This window comes from Lissotriton helveticus (genome assembly GCF_964261635.1).
Source record: "Lissotriton helveticus chromosome 1_1 unlocalized genomic scaffold, aLisHel1.1 SUPER_1_unloc_17, whole genome shotgun sequence".
Taxonomy (NCBI): domain Eukaryota; kingdom Metazoa; phylum Chordata; class Amphibia; order Caudata; family Salamandridae; genus Lissotriton; species Lissotriton helveticus.
In genome coordinates this window covers 315,814-333,957 of record NW_027611656.1, presented here as the reverse complement: position 1 = coordinate 333,957, position 18,144 = coordinate 315,814, and the positions used below count along the sequence as shown (strand labels likewise).

Here is an 18,144-nt window from a genome sequence, read left to right as displayed (position 1 = left end):
TCATGATGGATCATCTTTCCAGGTGGGCGGAAGTACTCGGCATAGCAAAACCCAACACAAACTCTATGATTAGTTTTCTTTGTGAAGTGTTTGCTAGAGAAGGGACTCCTGAGGACCTGCTCATGAACAATGGAGTTCAATTTACTTCTTACACCACAACAGAGCTTTTAGGCAAGTGTGGGTTGAAACATCTATGCACGCCATTGTATCACCCTCAAGCCAATGGAACAGTAAAGAGATTTAAACACGTTTCTAGTAGAGTGTATCCAGAGTGCGTTGTCATCAAGAGTAGACTGTGAAGTAGCTATCAGATTTGATGAGGGCTTATAGATCTACACCTCAAGTGATCACTGGTAAAGTACATTTTGAACTCCTTAAAGGAAAAAAGTGGTGACTCGTGTCCTTTTTGGAAGATGGAGGTGATTGGTCAAGGCTGTGATGTGTCTGCAGCAATTGATGATGCCAAGAAATTGAGTGACAAACGCAGTGTTTATCGATGTCAGAGCGACACGAGGTGTAAGGAAAAATATGCCAGGGAGGTCAAATTCAATGTAGGTGATTTGTACGTGTCAAAGATCCCATTTTGTTGAAGAGATTTTCAAAATGTAGAGAACCTGTTAGAGTCATCGAGATTAGAGGCAATGCTGTTCGTGTTTCAAATGAGCAATGGTGGAATATAGCAAGAGTTTCTAGAATTGGAAAATGTGATAAAGAAAGTGAACAAAAAATGTCTGTAAGTGACAAGCTAGTGTCTGTTTCAGTGAATGGTCAGAGTTCTGGGTTAAGGAGGAGTGCTCGTGTTATCAAAGTACCTAAAAGGTGAATTCCTCTTTCATGTTAAGTGGTATCCGGTTAGTTTATCATATTTACTTTAGGTATTGTTTTATTTTGGGTATGTGTTGGTCTCTTGTCCTGTTTTGCGTGCGTTTGTTTGTGTGTGGTAGTGTCTCTGTTGTTCTGTATGTGTGTGCAGTTAAAAAGGGGGGAGATATGTGGCATCTTCAGATATATTCTTTTAATGTTTATTGTTATATGAAGGCAGTGTGTAGATATTGGTTATGTTAAAACTAAGCAACAGACTGTAGCTCACCCTCAAAACTGGTAAACTAAAAATGACTAAATATTTTAGATAAGCAAAACTGTAAAGTAAATAAAATCATTAAACTGCTGCTCTACAGCATACTGTGGGAGTAGTGAATGAAGCCAGCATCTCCGTGAACAATAAGATTTGATGTATGGCACAACATCCTGATATCCACCTTACTGCCTTATCCATATCTTACTCCAAGAGCTGTTCTTGTTTTAACAAAATCTTGACCATTTGTATCTACCTATAGCTGTAACTAGTTGGTGAGTGGTATGCAAGCACCCTTTTTTTAAACTAAGTAGCTTTAAGAATACTGGTAAATGACCACCTTTGCTGACCTAAATAAGATGAGACATGTTCAATAGAACGTTTATTTAAATATATGTATATGGTTAAATGTGCCTGCATAAGTTTCAAAGATGGTAATTAAGAGATGTTTTACAGTCAATTAAAAATTCTGTATGCACATTCCATTATGTTTTCATTCAAGTAATTTTAAATCTCTTTCCATCCTACAGGAAACAATACTTGAATGTTCAAAATGTTTAAGACTAATGAAAGTAATATTGTACATCCGCAAAAACACAGTCTGAAATATTGAGTTCCACTGTTAAGAAAAACATAAGTGCAGTCAGAGACAGACGAACCAGAACATAAACTGACAGAATCTAGAACGAGCGTCGAGGGAAATTCAGTGATTCTGCGAGTCGGAGCTGGGCAACTCCATGCTTCAAGACAAAAAAATTACCTGTACAAAATTAAGACAACACAGATAAACCAGCTCCTTTGTAAATGTGTCTAATACTAGCTTTGATTGTGCGATTCGTCGGATTTGATTACAGCACTGCGTTCCTTTCTAAGGTGATATCAGACCACCATTCAGTGCTAGAAGTGTAGTTTCAGTATCTTTCAGGCCATTTCACAGCAACCAGAGAAAAGCACAACGGAGTGGAGCCAGACAACTGAAAGTTAAAAGAAATATGAGTTCTTCTATCTAAAATACAATGTACTGTCCCAATTTGCACAGACAAGAAGAAGGATGAAACTTTACCCACAAGCGTGCAGAACCTTTATCCAGTCTAAAGACACAATACCCCACAAAGAAGCCTTACACATGTTTTGAGTGTGGGAAGTATTCGGTGACGATTGCACTTTATTGTTACATCGCAAAGCCTATATGCAAATTTCCACACACAGGCAATGTGATAACACAAGTTCTTCATCAGCCATGTTGGCCCATCATGAAGCAGTCATGGGATGTAACCAAATATATACCTGACTCAGAGACACTAACCAAGAGAGAAGTTTCAGACGCAGGCAAAGAGAACTTTAGTTTGTCACCAGAAATAATGTCCCCTCAGCAAATGCACACAGGGAAAAAAAATCAAATGTACTGAATGTGTAAAGAGCTTTATGAAATTCTCAGCCCTACAAAGACATCAGCAAACACATGCAGGGGAAAAACCATACCATTGCACTGAATGTGTGAAGAGCTTTTGTCCATTATCATCTCACCAAAAACATCGTCAAACACACACAGGGGAAAACTCATATGATTGCAGTGAATGTGGAAGTAATTTTAGGTATTCGTCAACATTAAGGAATCATCAGCGTACACACACAGGGGAAAAACCATATGATTGCAGTGAATGTGTGAAGAGCTTTAGTCAGTTATCGCAACTGAAACAGCATCAGAAAACACACACTGGGGAAAAACCATATCACTGCTGTGAATGTGGAAGTACTTTTAGGCATTCATCAACATTAAAGTATCATCAGCGAACACACACTGGGGAAAAACCATTCAAGTGCAATGAACGTGGGAAGAGCTTTGTATGTTTATCAAACCTAAAACCGCATCAGAAAACACACACTGGGGAAAAACCATTCAAGTGCAGTGAATGTGGGAAGCGCTTTATTCAATTTTCACATCTAAAACACCATCAGAGAACACACACAGGGGAAAAACCATATAATTGCAGTGAATGTGTGAAGAGCTTTAGTCGATTATCAAACCTAAAACTGCATCAGAAAACACACACTGGGGAAAAACCATTCAAGTGCAATGAATGTGGGAAGAGCTTAATATGTTTATCAAACCTAACACAGCATCAGAAAACACACACTGGGGAAAAACCATTCAAGTGCAGTGAATGTGGGAAGAGCTTTATTCAATTATCACACCTAAAACACCATCAGAGAACACACACTGGGGAAAAACCATATAATTGCAGTGATTGTGTGAAGAAGTTTAGTAGATTATCACATCTAAAACTGCATCAGAAAGCACACCGGGGTAAAACCATTCAAGTTCAGTGAATGTGGGAAGAGCTTTGTATATTTATTGCATCTAATACAGTATCAGAAAACACACCAGGGAAAAGCCATACCAGTACAGTGAATCAGGAAGTTGTTTTAGTTACTCTTCAGCATTAAGGTGTTGTTAGAAATTAGGTTTCTGGTTGACAGAGGCATGCTCCCTGTCCAAGCAGGAACTGGTAAAAAGTTGATGTAACCTATATAAAAGCAGTATTCACCCCTTCGCTGCTAGGCTTCCCCCTGGTTGCCCCCGTGCTAAGCCTATTTGGGGTAGTTTGCGATTCAGCCCGTAATGTTTTGTCCACATAAGGTATCCACGCCAAAACTGCATCCTTTTCTTTCAACATCTTAAGGATTCTAAAGGTACCCAGGGTTTATGGATTTCCCTGGAAGGAACTGAGATATTGGCCAAAATATAAAGTTTAAAAGCAGTGGTTATTTGCACATCTCTGAAATTTTGGGTACCCATACAAGCATGTGAGTTAGAGGAAAGTTTTCAAAATGACTTCTTTTTTCACATTTGGAAGGCAGAAATACAAAGAAAGTCAATTGGTAATAAGAGTTGTTATACTATTCTGTGTTCCCCTAAGTCTCCGGATAAAAATGGTACCTACTCGTGCAGATAAATGTGATTTTGGAGGATCCATGCAAGTCCCACCTCCCTGGACTCTCCCGGGTGTCTGGTTTTCATAATTGGGTGGGTTTGATAGGTTTCCCTAGTTGGCCGCCGATCCCGGGACCAAAAACGCAGATGACCTCCTTGCAAAGATAGAGTACAGGAAGGTGTGACTTGCGTGAATCCTCAATGCTTTCTTACCCAGAATACCCTGCAATCCTCAAATTTAGCTAAAAAATCTAATTTCCTCTCATTTCACAATTTTCACATTTCTGTCACATTTCTGGTTGGGATTACCGTGGCAGCACAAAATACCTACCACCAAGTGTTTCCCTCGGTCGCCAGAGTAAAATTATACCTCACTTGTGTGGGTGGGCCAAGGGCTTGCAGCTGGGAAGGGCCAAAAACATAGGGATTGAGGAGATAACAGCGAGCGCTAACCTCTACTTTAAAAAAAAAATTTTTTAGGCGATTCTGCATTGGACACCCACACAAGTGAGGTATCATTTTATTTGGGAGACCAAGGGGAACGCTGGGTGGTAGGATATTTGTGTTGGCGCGGTTATCCCAGGTAGAAATATAAGGAAAATATGATTTTGTTTAGCAAAATTTGAAGTTTGCTGGGGATTTTGTGTAGGAAAACTTTGGGGGATCCATGCAAGTCAGACCTCCTGAACTCGCCCGTGTGTCTAGTCTTCAGAAATGCCTGGGGTTGGTAGGTTTCCATAAATCGCGGGACCAAAGCGCAGGTGGCCCCCTTGCAAAACCAGGTTGTTTTTTGATAGATAAATTTGATGTCTCCACAATATGTTTTGGGCCCTTCCCTGCTGCGGGTACTTGGCCAACCCACACAAGTGAAGTACCATTTTTATTGGGAGACCTGAGGGAATGCTTGCTAGTAGGAAATTTGTGTCAGGCTGGTGATCCCACAACTTTCCCATACAGAAATGTGAGAAAAAGGTCATTGTTTTTCAGCTAAATTTGAGGTTTGAAGAGATTCTTGGTAGGAAAATGTTGGGGGATCCTGGGAAGTCACACCTCCCTGGACTCCCCCAGGTGTCTAGTTTTCAGCACTGATGCTATTGGACCTCTCAGCAGCCTTCGACACATTTGATCATCATATTCTAAATTTCTGAGGTTGGAATTAAGGACAATGCACTTTAAGTTCTAGTATCTGTTCTGTCAGACAGGGAACAACATGTGGCATTAGGCCAATTCACCTCCGTTAGCTTTAAGCTACCATGTGGTGTTCCTCAGGTTTCAGCATTGAGCCCATTTTTGATTAATCATTGCGTAGCCCCACTTGCATGGCTCCTTCGTTCTTATGGTTTTTCAGCCATATCCTATGCGAACGACATTCAGATTATCTTCTCAGTGTCTGGCAATTTGAAGGAGACAGTGGAATTCTTCAATATGTGCATGACTCAGTTCAACAACTGAATGCAGCTTGTTTTGCCTAAAATTAAATTCTGGTAAGAGAGAAGCTCTTAGCCACGTGAACACAAAGAGGTCAAGGACGTCCAGGAGTCGATCACGAGCTGTCCCTCGAAGGCTCTAGCTGATGGCGGTGTCAGCAACTCGATTGAAGCAAACAAGCCTTGGCTAATGCAAGCCATGGGGAAAGTGAAAAAGGCTTATTACTCGGACCAGCAAGGTCAGAGCGGGTACTCCTTTCTACAGGAGCGAGGGCAGGTCTGGAGCAACCAGACCCACAGTGTAAATTGTAGGTTTCGTCGCCAAGATGGCCGCTGACCACGTAACAAGCGGCCGGGATGGCGAGTCGAGTGGCACAAAGCAAAAGGGCCCCACGCAGATCGTGGAGATGCTGGAGGGCTGATCTTTGGTGAAAATGCTGCTCGATTGTGGGGCTTCTCAAACCCCAAAGCACAGAGTCGAGGGTGCCTCGGGTGCTGCGCAGTCAGCGTCTCGGGGTCTTTCAAGATGTCCGCTCCCACGTCTCTCGGTGCCTCCACAGGTCCCTTCTTTGCAGGGACTGTGGATCGGGCTGGGAGAAGTCTGGGAAGCTGGGTCTTGTCAGGCTCTGCACTCGGGCTCCGGCGGGAGGCGGCGGCAAAGCAGACGTCGAGGTGCTGGGTGGTGCCTGTGTTCACAGGGTGGCCCCTCCTAGGCCACAAGGGAGATGCTCTTCAGTCTTCTGTTCATCAGAATGTCGAAGTCCAGTCGTCTTCTTAGTTTAAAGGTGATTTCAGGATGATCTGATGTGCATTGGCACTGTTCCCACTCTTATTCGAATCTGGGGGGCGTGATTACCTGCTAGGTCCCCTCCTATGGGTGGGACCCAGGAAGGGGGTGGTTACACCCCTTTCCTTTGATCCAGGCCGCCCTGGCATGAGGGCTGGAGTGCCCCAGAACCGGTTTGGCCGGATTATGCAAGGGGCAGCCTTGTGCTCCCCATGCAGTGTCTGGTTTCTTTCAGACCTCCCTGCTACAATCCACTATCTCCTGTCTGGAGGGCGGTGACACCCTCCTGTGACAGGAAACCCTTTGTCCAGGACCCATTTGGTTGAGTTTCGGTCAACTGCAGGGGTCCAGACATTTGTCTGTGGCAGAGGCATCCATTTTGTGGATCTAAGGTCTTTGGAGAAATCAACCGCATTAAAGCAAAGTAACATGTCTTACCCCTCTAGAGGGGTGGAATGCTATCCCCGTCGCCAGAACTGGCGAGGGGATAGTATTCCAAATCGTATGACACCTTACACGACATGTTTTGATAAAGCCAAACCAAAGTTGCTATATAACCGCGAGGATTATAAGGCACTTAAGAGTATATGGTATGGCATTATCCTGAAACAGTTTAGGGAGTTGTTCCCGACAGCTGCAGACAGGCTCAGCTCATGCTAGAGCTCCATCTCACATGAAACCACGCACTCTGCCTCCAGGATTGATGAGGCCTTCCATAGGAGTGGCTCACAGGTTAATATGTGTCCAGATATAGGTTTAGATATAGGTATACTATATCTAAGCAAGGGGTGTTTACACCACCTTACCCCAGCTGAGTGATCAGCCAGTTGTGTCAATTTAAGAACCAGCCAGGGGTGGCAAAAGATATGCTGCAGCCCCTGGTAGGCCTTGGTGGCTCCTATGCCCTGGGCACCTATAGTGCATTATACAGGGGCTGACAAGGAGTCCATTTCCAATTGTGGTATGTACCTAGGGTACATGGAATCCATTTTACAGAGAGAGCAGATGGCCTGGGGCCCTGATTAGCAGGGAACCAGGTCAACTAAGTCAAAAAACCAGCTAAACACAGGCAAAAAATCCGGGGTAACCATAGTCAGGTAGCCACCTTCCTACATAGAAGAATTGAGAACCATGGCCTTGTGACTATCAGGCCGTTATCTGACTTCTGATGAACCCCACAGAGTGAGTGCGCAGCCAGAGGGCAGAAGGGGGCCCGAAGGACAGGAAATTAGATAAACTTGAAGATGAGAAATATGGAAAGGTAGAAATGTCGCATCACCTGTGGATAATTTACACCTCCTCCCGCTCTACCAAATGCCCATCCGGTCACAAATGGCATCCTGGGCCCCAAACGGACAACATCATGCCAGATGCCATGTAATGTTGGAAAAGGGGGAAAAAGAGTAATATGCACACATCTGCTGCGGGGATATGTCAGGTAAATTATTGGTTGTGATGGATTCTCTATAAGTACTAAATGACTGATCTCATTGAATATTAAATTATATAAATCAATGTTTGTTTACCTTATCAGCGCTTATAATGTAAAGTATGGGTCTTACAGTGAACCCCTCGCTCTGTTTTACACAAAAGCCCTGGAAGGAGCTGCATCTTACAGAACTTTATCTACTTTAGGAAGAACTAAAGACCTGCTTTTTAAAGTTATCTTTCAGGGCCAGAACCGTGCGCTGTAAGCTGCACTAGTTTCAGGGAGATGGACAGATGCTATGGTGATAGGAAACCCCCCTCAAACCACAATAATGTTCCAATCTTCCAGGTTAGAAGAAACCAGAAATGCTTGATCCAAGGGAGCTGTTGAAAGTGTCAAAGGTGACTTATGAACAGCGAGTAAAGACAGGAGTTGGTATTTGAGATGATCTTAAGTGAATAGGAAAGGAGCGAGAAGAAGTGTGTGAATGGAGTTGCTTTTGTTGTATACTTCGTAAAGAGTTACTGGACATTTTTTAACCCCGCCTCATCCATCTCTTTTTCTAAACTCTATTGTTGTTTAAATGAAATCTTGACCATGTGCGTCTATCTTAAGCTATACCTCAAGCACTTGGGTGCCTCGTGAGCGCCCTTACTTTGCTAAGCTACTCTGTAAACCCTGGTAAATCACCTCCTTTTCAGATATCACCTGATCAACAGAACTTTTAGTTAAATATCTGTGTATGATGAAATGTTCCTTGCTAACTTTCAAAAGTGATAAAGTAGAAGGGGGAGATTTACTAAGGTTTTGCACTGTGTTTGCGTCACAAAAGTGGCACAAAATGGTGCAACATCTTTTTTCCTAATTTACTTTCCAGCACTAAACTTGTTTATCGCTGGAAATAACGTTAAAGTAATGTGACACTGCACATAGCATTGTTTTGCATTACTTTGTGCCATGGGGGCCTGCCAAGGTTGGTGCATGGGCAACCACAAAACTAGGTGCAAGGAAGGAGAAATGCTTTCATTTCTCCTTCCTTTTCTGACTTTGCATGTGTGCTGCACCTTGCAAAACGTATACAAAATGGTAAAAGCTTTCCCTCGTGTCGAGGCATAGTAACCTGTACAGGAAGGGCGTCCTTCCTATACAAAACCCATGCTGGACTCACAGACACACACACCCTAGAGCTCTGGTGCTAAGGTGTGTGCATGGCGCAGGCCCGCTGTATTCAGTGCCGGCGCAAGGGAAAGGAAAGGAGAGAGCCATATCTCTGAAAATAGGGTACTCTCCTGCTCCTTCTCTGTCGCGCATCGCAACCTCCGGGAGGTGGGGGAGATGGCTGCACTGCATTGTGTGGACATTTGGTAAATCTCCCCCGAAATGTCTTTTACAAACATTTAAACATTGTGAATTCTCATTCAATTATGTTTCAATTCAGTAATTTTAAAGATCTTTACATCCAACAGAAAACAAGCCTTGAATGTATGAAATGACCATCAATAATGTAAATGTAAATGTAAATGTAAATGTAAATGTGCTGGACTTGTAAAGCGCACAGCTGCCCGTAAGCGTCCCGGCGCTTGCTTAGGGAACCCGTCCTGGTATTCCCCTGTGAGAAACCCCGGCAGGGTGTCCACAAGGTGAAAGCCAGGCATCCCGCCGCGAGGGGCCGTAGTGGAGATTAAGCAAGCTATTGCCCAGAGTCGCAGAGCGTGACCCCGTGAGTTGAGTAGGCACCAGAGCGAGAATTGTCGAGTCCGTGGAATTTTGAGCCCGAGACCCGCCGAGGCAGGGAATCGAACCCTGGTCCACGGTCGATCTCAGCTTCCGGGTCTGCCGCCTCTAACCACTGAGCCACTCTTCTCCACTAATGAAGCGAATGCTGTAAATCGTCAATAATAGTAGAAATATTGAGCTACAGTATTCAGGAAAACATCAGCGCAGTGGGCGACAGAGGAACCTGCACACAAACTGACAGATCCCGGATGAAGTATCAAGGGCAGTTCAGTGATTGTAAGAGTCTGAGCTGTGCACCTCCATGCCACAAGACGAAGAAATGACCTTAGGAAAATTAAGGCAACAACAATAACAAACCTCCTCCTGTATAAACAAGTGTCCAACACCAGCTTTGATCATGGGATCGGTATGGTGAGATTACCGCAGTGCTCTGTTTTCTAATATGATGACAAGCCATCATTCCGTCCTCTTGGAGAATTGCAAACTCTTTCTGGACAAACTACAGTAACCAGAGAAGAGCACAACAGAGCGGAGCCAGACAACTGACGGGTAAAGGAAAGAGGAGTTCTTGTATCTACAATACAACAGACTGTCCCGATTTGCATCGGCCAGAAGGAAGATACATCTTTACCCGCAAGCGTGCATAGCCATAATCCAATCTAAAGGCACAATCGGCTCTACAGAGACACCTTGGAGAAGTGTGGCTCACTGGTTAGAGGAGGCAGACCTGGAAGCAGAGGTCAGCCCGGGACCAGGGTTCAATTCCCGGCCCGGCGGGGTCTTGAGTCCTAAAATGTCCATGGACTCGACAATTCTCGCTCTGGTGCCTACTCGATTCACGGGTTCATACTCTGCGACTCTGGGCAATAGCTTGCTTAATCTCCTCAACGGCCCCTCGCGGCGGGATGCCTGGCTTTCACCTTGCGGATACCCTGCCGGGGTTATCTCACAGGGGAATACCAGGACGGGTTCCCTAAGCAAGCGGTTAGAAACCGCTTGGTGATTTGCGCTATATAAATTCCTGTACATTTACATTTACTTCTACATATTAGGACTGTGGCAAATATTTGGTGGCTATTGCATTTTATTGTTAAAACAGAAATCAAACGTGCAAAATACTGCACACATATAAAGTGTGTGAGAAAAACACAAGTGCTTTATCAGCCATGTCGGCCCATAAGGAAATGCAGTCATGGGATGTAGACAAATATATACCCGATCCACAGGCACTAACCAAGAAAGAAGAATCATACACATGCAGCAAGAGCTTTAGTTTATCATCACTATGCAAGCTTCATCAGCAAACCTACACAGGAGAAAACCCATTCAAGTGCAGTGAATGTGCAAAGAGCTTTGGTCAGTTATCAATCCTACAGAAACATCAGTGTACACACACAAGGGGAAAGCCATATCATTGCAGTGAATGTGGGAAGTGCTTTAGTCATTTATCAAACCTTCAAAGACATCAGCGAATACACCCAGGGGAAAAGCCATTCAAGTGCAGTGAATGTGTCAAGAGCTTTAGTAGGTTATCAGAACTACAAAGACACCAGCGAACACACACGGGGGGAAAAGCCATTCATGTGCAGTGAATGTGTCAAGAGCTTTAGTAGGTTATCAGAACTACAAAGACACCAACGAACACACACAGGGGAAAAGCCATTCAAGTGCAGTGAATGTGTAAAGAGCTTTAGTCGGTTATCAAGCCTTCAAAGACATAATCAAACACACACAGGGGAAAAGCCATTCAAGTGCAGTGAATGTGGGAAGAGCTTTAGTCATTTATCAAACCTTCAAAGCCATCAGCGAACACACACAGGGGAAAAACCATTCAAGTGCAGTGAATGTGCAAAGTGCTTTAGTCTGTTATCACACCTTCAAGGACATCAGCGAACACACACAGGGGAAAAACCATTCAAGTGCAGTGAATGTGCAAAGTGCTTTAGTCTGTTATCATACATTCAAAGTCATCAGCGAACACACACGGGGGAAAAACCATTCAAGTGCAATGACTGTGGGAAGAGCTTTAGTCAGGTATCAAACCTTCAAAGACATCAACAAACACACACAGGGGGAAAGCCACTCAAGCGCAATGAATGTGGGAAGAGCTTTAGTCGACGATCAGAGCTACAAAGTCATCAGCGAACACACAGGGGGAAAACATAGAAGGGCACTGAAAGTGAGAAGGGCTTTTGTCAATTTTCGATCCCACACATCCCTCAGTGAATACACTCCTTCATTTAACTCACATGAAAATAATCCTAGAGATGCAGAGATTCCGGAAAGAATTTAAGAACATCAAAAATAATATTGACCCGTCTAAGGACATAGACAAGAGCAGAACAGTGCAGTTATTGTGAGAGAAATGAATTACGGAAAATGATAAAATTCAAATTATGTATGACATTAAAATACCAATGATAGAAGACCTGAATAGCAGTAAAGAAGAAAAACAGATAACAGTATTTGCAGAATTATAAAAGTGTTTGTGTTCAGAGATTGTTCACTTCCGTACACATAGCAAAGTGACATGATGTACCAGGATACACAGTGGGAGACAAGCCCAATGTGGATTAAAAGAAAAGAAACATTGTTGATTTTTATTTGGTGAAGAAGAGATACAAAGAAAAACATTTAATCGCACCTGATCACACTACCTGTAAAAGCAACACTGAACAATACTGGGACTAACAGCGGTATTTTCAGCTAACTTGCCGGATTAGTGATAAAACCTATAAACCCAGCACACCCAGAGTGGACATGTTGTCAGGGCTCTGGAGATGGAAGCTTCATTGGTAAAATGCATGTATTACTATTAACAAATGCCACAGCAGCATATGTAATGAACTAAAGCAAAGCACAGGTGTTCAACAAATAACCTATTTTCAGATATAAAAGAGCATATACCTTGTTTTTAAGTAACGTTTGCTGCATCTTTTACACACTGTTATCGGTTGATGGATCAGCTTGGCCCTAATAACTAAGTGTGACCCATGGCTCCTCCCCGACTTGGCTCTCCCTATTCATTTTGTGACTTGCCAAACTCTACTTTTTACCAGAATTGAGCCACTGTAAGCAGTAGACTCTGTTTGAAGAATGTGGTGAAATAGCGAAATCCCACAACAAAAGCATATATGTGCCAGGACAATCAGTTGCACTCCCAGCAACTCATCTTCCACACTTGATTGTCCCTTGTCCTCAAATGTTCTGAAGGATTTGTCGTATGAATGCCAGAAGTGGCAGTGACATTCATGAAGCTAAAGCTAACAGGAGTGTGTGGGAGATAGAGAGGGGGGGAGATAAAGAGAGTGAGAGAGACAAAGAAAGGGGGAGAAAAAAAAACTAATTGGAAGGAGGGGGGAACGTACGTTATTTGTACTCATCTAAAAATAGAAGAAGCAGCCGAATACATGCCAATGTGTGACATCACCAGAGAAATGGGCTGAACACCTGTGAATGTTATGTTTATTTTTAATACCTATAGACCCATGTCATGCCAATAAACAGGGCACAAGTAAGGAAAATAGTGAAGGAGCCCATTATCATATGCAAATCACAGTGACGTCACATGTAGTGACATCACAAGAAGTGATGTCAGGCCCTTATAATTTTCACGTGAAAGGTTGATGGCCTGTTTTAAAAACAATAAACAAGAAACATAAAATAATGTAAAAATACGTTTTTGGTTTCAGTTTTTATACATCATGTGTTTTGCCCACTATTAGTTTGTAACTAAACTCGAAAAAGGACTGAAAGTGTAAATATTTTTAAACAGATATGTGGAACTTGGAAATTACATTTTTAAACAGTTTTCAGCGAATAAATAAAATATGCTTTTAATTTGCGCTTGTTTCCTGACGTTATTCTTTATCCAGCCAATGTATTAAGCAATAGAAGGACTAATTGTGTCAAGTTCTCTGTTCCTCTCTTGCGCCACTCACACAAACAAACACTCAGAGGCCTGTGTCTGCAGTGCTTGGGCACAAAGTAACAATTACCAGTTGCAGGCTAAGGAGCTATGTGGAACTGAGTCCCGTTTCTAGATAATAGTGGGGGGACCGCTTCAAACTGTGGCTACCCCCGACTTGTGACGTGCTGATAAAGCAATAATGAATTTGAGTAATTTGCTATGAATTGAAATGAGAGAAAGAGAAGAACAGAGCAAGGTGCAGGATATATTAAAGAAAATGATTAAAAGAGACACAAGACTGTAACCTGTTCTGTGTACTAGCACTTTACGTAAACAAGTTGTGCTGTGCGTTGTGAACAGGCTGTCACCCCCTTTGTATGTAAATGAGCTTCTGTGACCAGACACCCCAGGCTCCCATCTCTTCTAGCGTGGATGATAATGTGAGCACTGTAAGGTAATCACAGACTAGGACTATATTCAGGTCACACAGCTGTTGTTATGCAGTTCTTTATTATTATTTTTTCATTTACTTTAATTTACAGCAATTCTCCAGGTTACTTTTTCTCAGTATTACACTTCAGGTCGCTCATTTGTCGGCATGGGTTTTGTCCTCACAAAAGGACGGGCCTTCTCAAGGTAGAAGGCACTGTAATAGGAATAATAAATCAGACATATATGAAATTGTATGTAAACAAATATGTGCCTTTTAGTTATCAAATGGGGAGGGTGAAAATCACCCTCCACTCCCTGGCTGCACTGCATTTATATGATAATTCCAACCATTCTCAATCAATTTTGTCCATGTTTAAACAATAATCACACTTCACTCGTTACACCATTATTCTGCTGCCCTCATTTGTTTGCGTTCCTCATTCACGATACCCTATCTCAGTGACCCGACCTCCTTGCAGTCAAAGACATCACATTATTTTTAATTTACTTGAAAAAAATAGCCACTTCGTATTACTTACACTTACTATTATTCAGTTATTTTCATACCTGCTATTTTTCATTCAACCTGAATGAAAAATAGCAGGTATGAAAATAACTGAATAATAGTAAGGGGCGCGCAGTTTTTCAAACGTTGAGGAAGTATAAAGCGCCGCGCACACGCTTAAATGGAAGATACGAAGTGGCTATTTTTTTCAAGTAAATTAAAAATAATGTGATGTCTTTGACTGCAAGGAGGTCGGGTCACTGAGATAGGGTATCGTGAATGAGGAACGCAAACAAATGAGGGCAGCAGAATAATGGTGTAACGAGTGAAATGTGTTTGATATTCAGATGACAGATGTATCGTTCACATGTAGGTCAGGAAGAGCGGGAACAGAAGGGAGGGATTTGAGGTCCTAGACCACAGGGGTGGCAAAGAAGTATTTCAATGCATGCAGCATGTATAATAGCGAGTGTGAAAATGAATTAATTGTCGACGTTTGCTGATATTAAGTGACATGCAAACCTTCAAAATATATTTTAGTAATCTCTGTAAATATTGACTTTCAGTGTCCCCTGACGAAGGGAAATGATCTTCCCGAAATGCATTGGGTTATGAATAAAGAACTACTGCTTGGAACACTCTGTTGTACTGGGATCATATTTTCGTAATGGAAGCCTGGATTGGCATACGTGAATATCAGAAACTTCTCAACTACAATTTGGATATGTGTGGATTAGTCAAAAGAAATGAAACTGTGTCGTTTAAATCGTGGACAAAAAAGATTATTGTTTAAACATGGACAAAATTGATTGAGAATGGTTGGAATTATCATATAAATGCAGTGCAGCCAGGGAGTGGAGGGTGATTTTCACCCTCCCCATTTGTTTGTACATGAATTGGTGCATCTAGGGCATGGCACTACCCAGGCTTGCACGCAAAGCGCAATATCGAAATAAAGATGGACAAAACGAAAGTTTGCTTTCAAAAAGAAGAAACAGGTGTGCATACCACCCCCTCTGAATCCTTTTAGTTATCAGGCACCACCAGACTCACATTTACACATGGAATTGAGCACCAAACTAAAGTGACTCCTCCCTGAATAAATATGTGCCATCAGTAATCGGGCTGATCGTTCTACTGATGCGCACAGCAAATACAGTTTCTGGCATTGTGCGCATAGACCTAAATTTTAATTGCTGAAGTTTCACGCAGTTCCCCTGATGCGCACAGCTTATAAGGTTTGTGGATATTGTGCACTGTACGCAGATCACTGAAAATCACCCTTAAGTAGTAACTAGGTCAAAACATAGCTCGTACATCATGCAAAATGTCACTGCCCCTCCCTTCTTGTTGACATCTCCAGAAGTTCCTCCTCTCTCGTGGAAGAAGGTTTCCACACATTATGCTCGTGTCTGTGGCACTTCCTTAAGTGCAGAGAGGAAAGCCTCATTGTTAATGCATTGCTTGGGCTCTGAGGGACAAGAATTCTTTGAGTACCTTCCTGAACTCTCTGAAAGTGACTCCGACACTCTTTTAAAAAAAAAAAAAAAAATTTTAAAAAACCTTTATTTTGCAGTAAGGAATATACAAATACGGGCCTACAACCAATCAGGCCGGCCACGACACAGTAGGAGCAGCCGATGACTCCGGAATGATGGTCTCCGGAATCAGCCAACTATACAGAGCAATCAATACAGGCTAGAAAGGATAAGTACGGCCATCGAACAGGAGCAAATAAGGTTAATTTTATAATAAGGAGTATCGCAGGATCAATTGCAGTATATATAAATCCGAGTTCCCAAAGCGGACCACTAAGCAACAGCAAAACAGAAGGGCAGCAATATGGATAATTATCAGCAACATTTTACATCAGTCTGGAAATAGATGCCATATAACAAAGCAATACCCATCGTGGCTCGTCTCTTGTCAACCCAACACCCAGTTACACGTTTTAAACAGAACAGAGGAACCGGAATATCGACAGTGAATATAGTCACCCGCCATACTAGCCTAGAGGAGAAGAAGAGTGGAGAAGGGAGGGGGAAAGGAAAGAAGTATATAAACAAGAAGGAGGGAACGCCGCGCCGATGCAAGCACCCCACAGCAATAAGCACGCAAAGAAGTAAGGATATCGCCAACAAGGTGGGCATGTGAGTCGCAGTCGAAATGCGGCGTAGCCACAAAAAGGAGAACAACGCACCCACAGACCCCACCCTCAATCATACCATGGGAGACAGGGACAGACGCGGCGCTCCTATAAAGGGACACAAAAGGGCCATATAACTAAGTAAAAGAAAACAGCGAAAAAGCCCCAACCCACCCACCCCACCTTGCACCCCTGCAGAAGGCTACGGCCTACCCCCCCCAGCAGCATGTCTGTCGCCCTAAATCAGAACCCGAAATATAGTGAAGGCAAGAAGAAGGAGAGGAATAAAGAGACAAAAAAGGGGGAAGAAGAAATCTAGAGGGAGGGGTAAGGGGACCATCAAACGAGACGTTCGGCCCCAGCCCTCGGCCCAACCACACAATCATACTACGTCTGAACGAGATCGGCACAGTCTCAGGTATCATAAACTCACAAGGGGATCGTCCATATTATCATGAGTGGGGGTCAGCCTCATCACAATCTGTTCAACGGTAGTCCTCAGAGTTCAGTTCGGCTCACCCCTGGCCTTTCTTAGACATCACTACCACACATAAGGTAGCAGTGGGAAGCAAACACATCAAGATGGGGAGGCCATCCGATCGGAAAAAAGCAAGGCAAGGGTGCAGACCAGGGGGCTCCGGTAACCAGTAACAAAACAAGAGTCCTACTCTGCAGTCCGGATCTCTCAACAGTGACAAAAAGAGCAACAAAAACCAGGAGTTCAGTCTCGCCATATAGGAAAGCAGAGGTTCCCCCGCAGTACAATAGCACAACCTCATCGAAGTAGATCGGAGCAGCAGTCCACAACGCTCCTCGGACACTCGGGCAGGATTGGGCCCCAACACGGAGCCCACGTCCCCACACTCCACACTCGAAAACGCCAGAGGATTCAGGGCCGCAGGCTTGCAGACTTGTCGATGGACAGCGGTAGCACTCCTCGCAGCGATCGAGGGGGACGAAGGAGCGTCACCACGAAGCCGAGCCGTATCCATGAAGAGCGGTCAATCAAAGATGGCAGCGGACCGCATACCTTCCACAGGGGCACCGGGGGCCAAGGCCGCATGCAGGGATCGCAGGGCGTCAAGAACATCACCAATCGTGGGCTCACGCTCACATGTCCAGGCCCCCACGCGATCCAGCAACAGAAGTCCGCCGTCCTGAGGAAATCCGTGTCCCAGCTCGTCGGCCGCCATTTTACGGGTTCAGCTCTGTCGCCACCCTCCACGACTCCCGGAGCGGGCTCCTAAGCGAGGACACCCCTGGAGTTCACACAGGCTCCGCTAATGGCAATCTTGGCGCAGAAGGGTGCGCCACAAAAGTCGGGGGGTCCGCCTGTACCATCATCCGCGGCCATCACAAGCCGACTCCGGGCGCAGGGCCTCAGGATGGCCGGACGAGACAGCAACGGGGGGCACCCCCCTACACGGTCATCCCCCGTCCACGGCGCACCGCGCCCCACACTGGGCCTCGCGGCCGCAGGAGCAGGCCCGGTCAGTATCCACCGGGACAATCGCACAACGGCCTCTCACAGTCGGCCCTCTCTCCCATCTGGGGCTGTCGTTGATACCGCCACCCCGGCTGGTCCACGTAGGCGAGGCCCCGGTCTCCACACCGCGGAGGCCCCGGACCAAGCAGGAGTACAACTTCGGAACCACAGCACGCAGGAGCTCCCAAGTCAGACGGTGAGTACGAGCGATGCTTTACGTTTCCGTTTCTTCCCGAGTGTGTCGTCTCGGGGCAGGATATTCGACAGGATTTGCG

General features: G+C 44.2%; 2 pseudogenes; one reads left to right on the top strand and one right to left on the bottom strand.

The window, feature by feature from the left end:
- The first annotated feature begins 413 nt into the window (after window positions 1-413).
- On the top strand, window positions 414-12,201 carry LOC144805630 (uncharacterized; annotated as a pseudogene).
- Window positions 12,202-14,309: 2,108 nt separating this feature from the next.
- The window catches only part of LOC144805629 (uncharacterized), a 58,307-nt pseudogene continuing 54,472 nt past the window's right edge, over window positions 14,310-18,144 (bottom strand).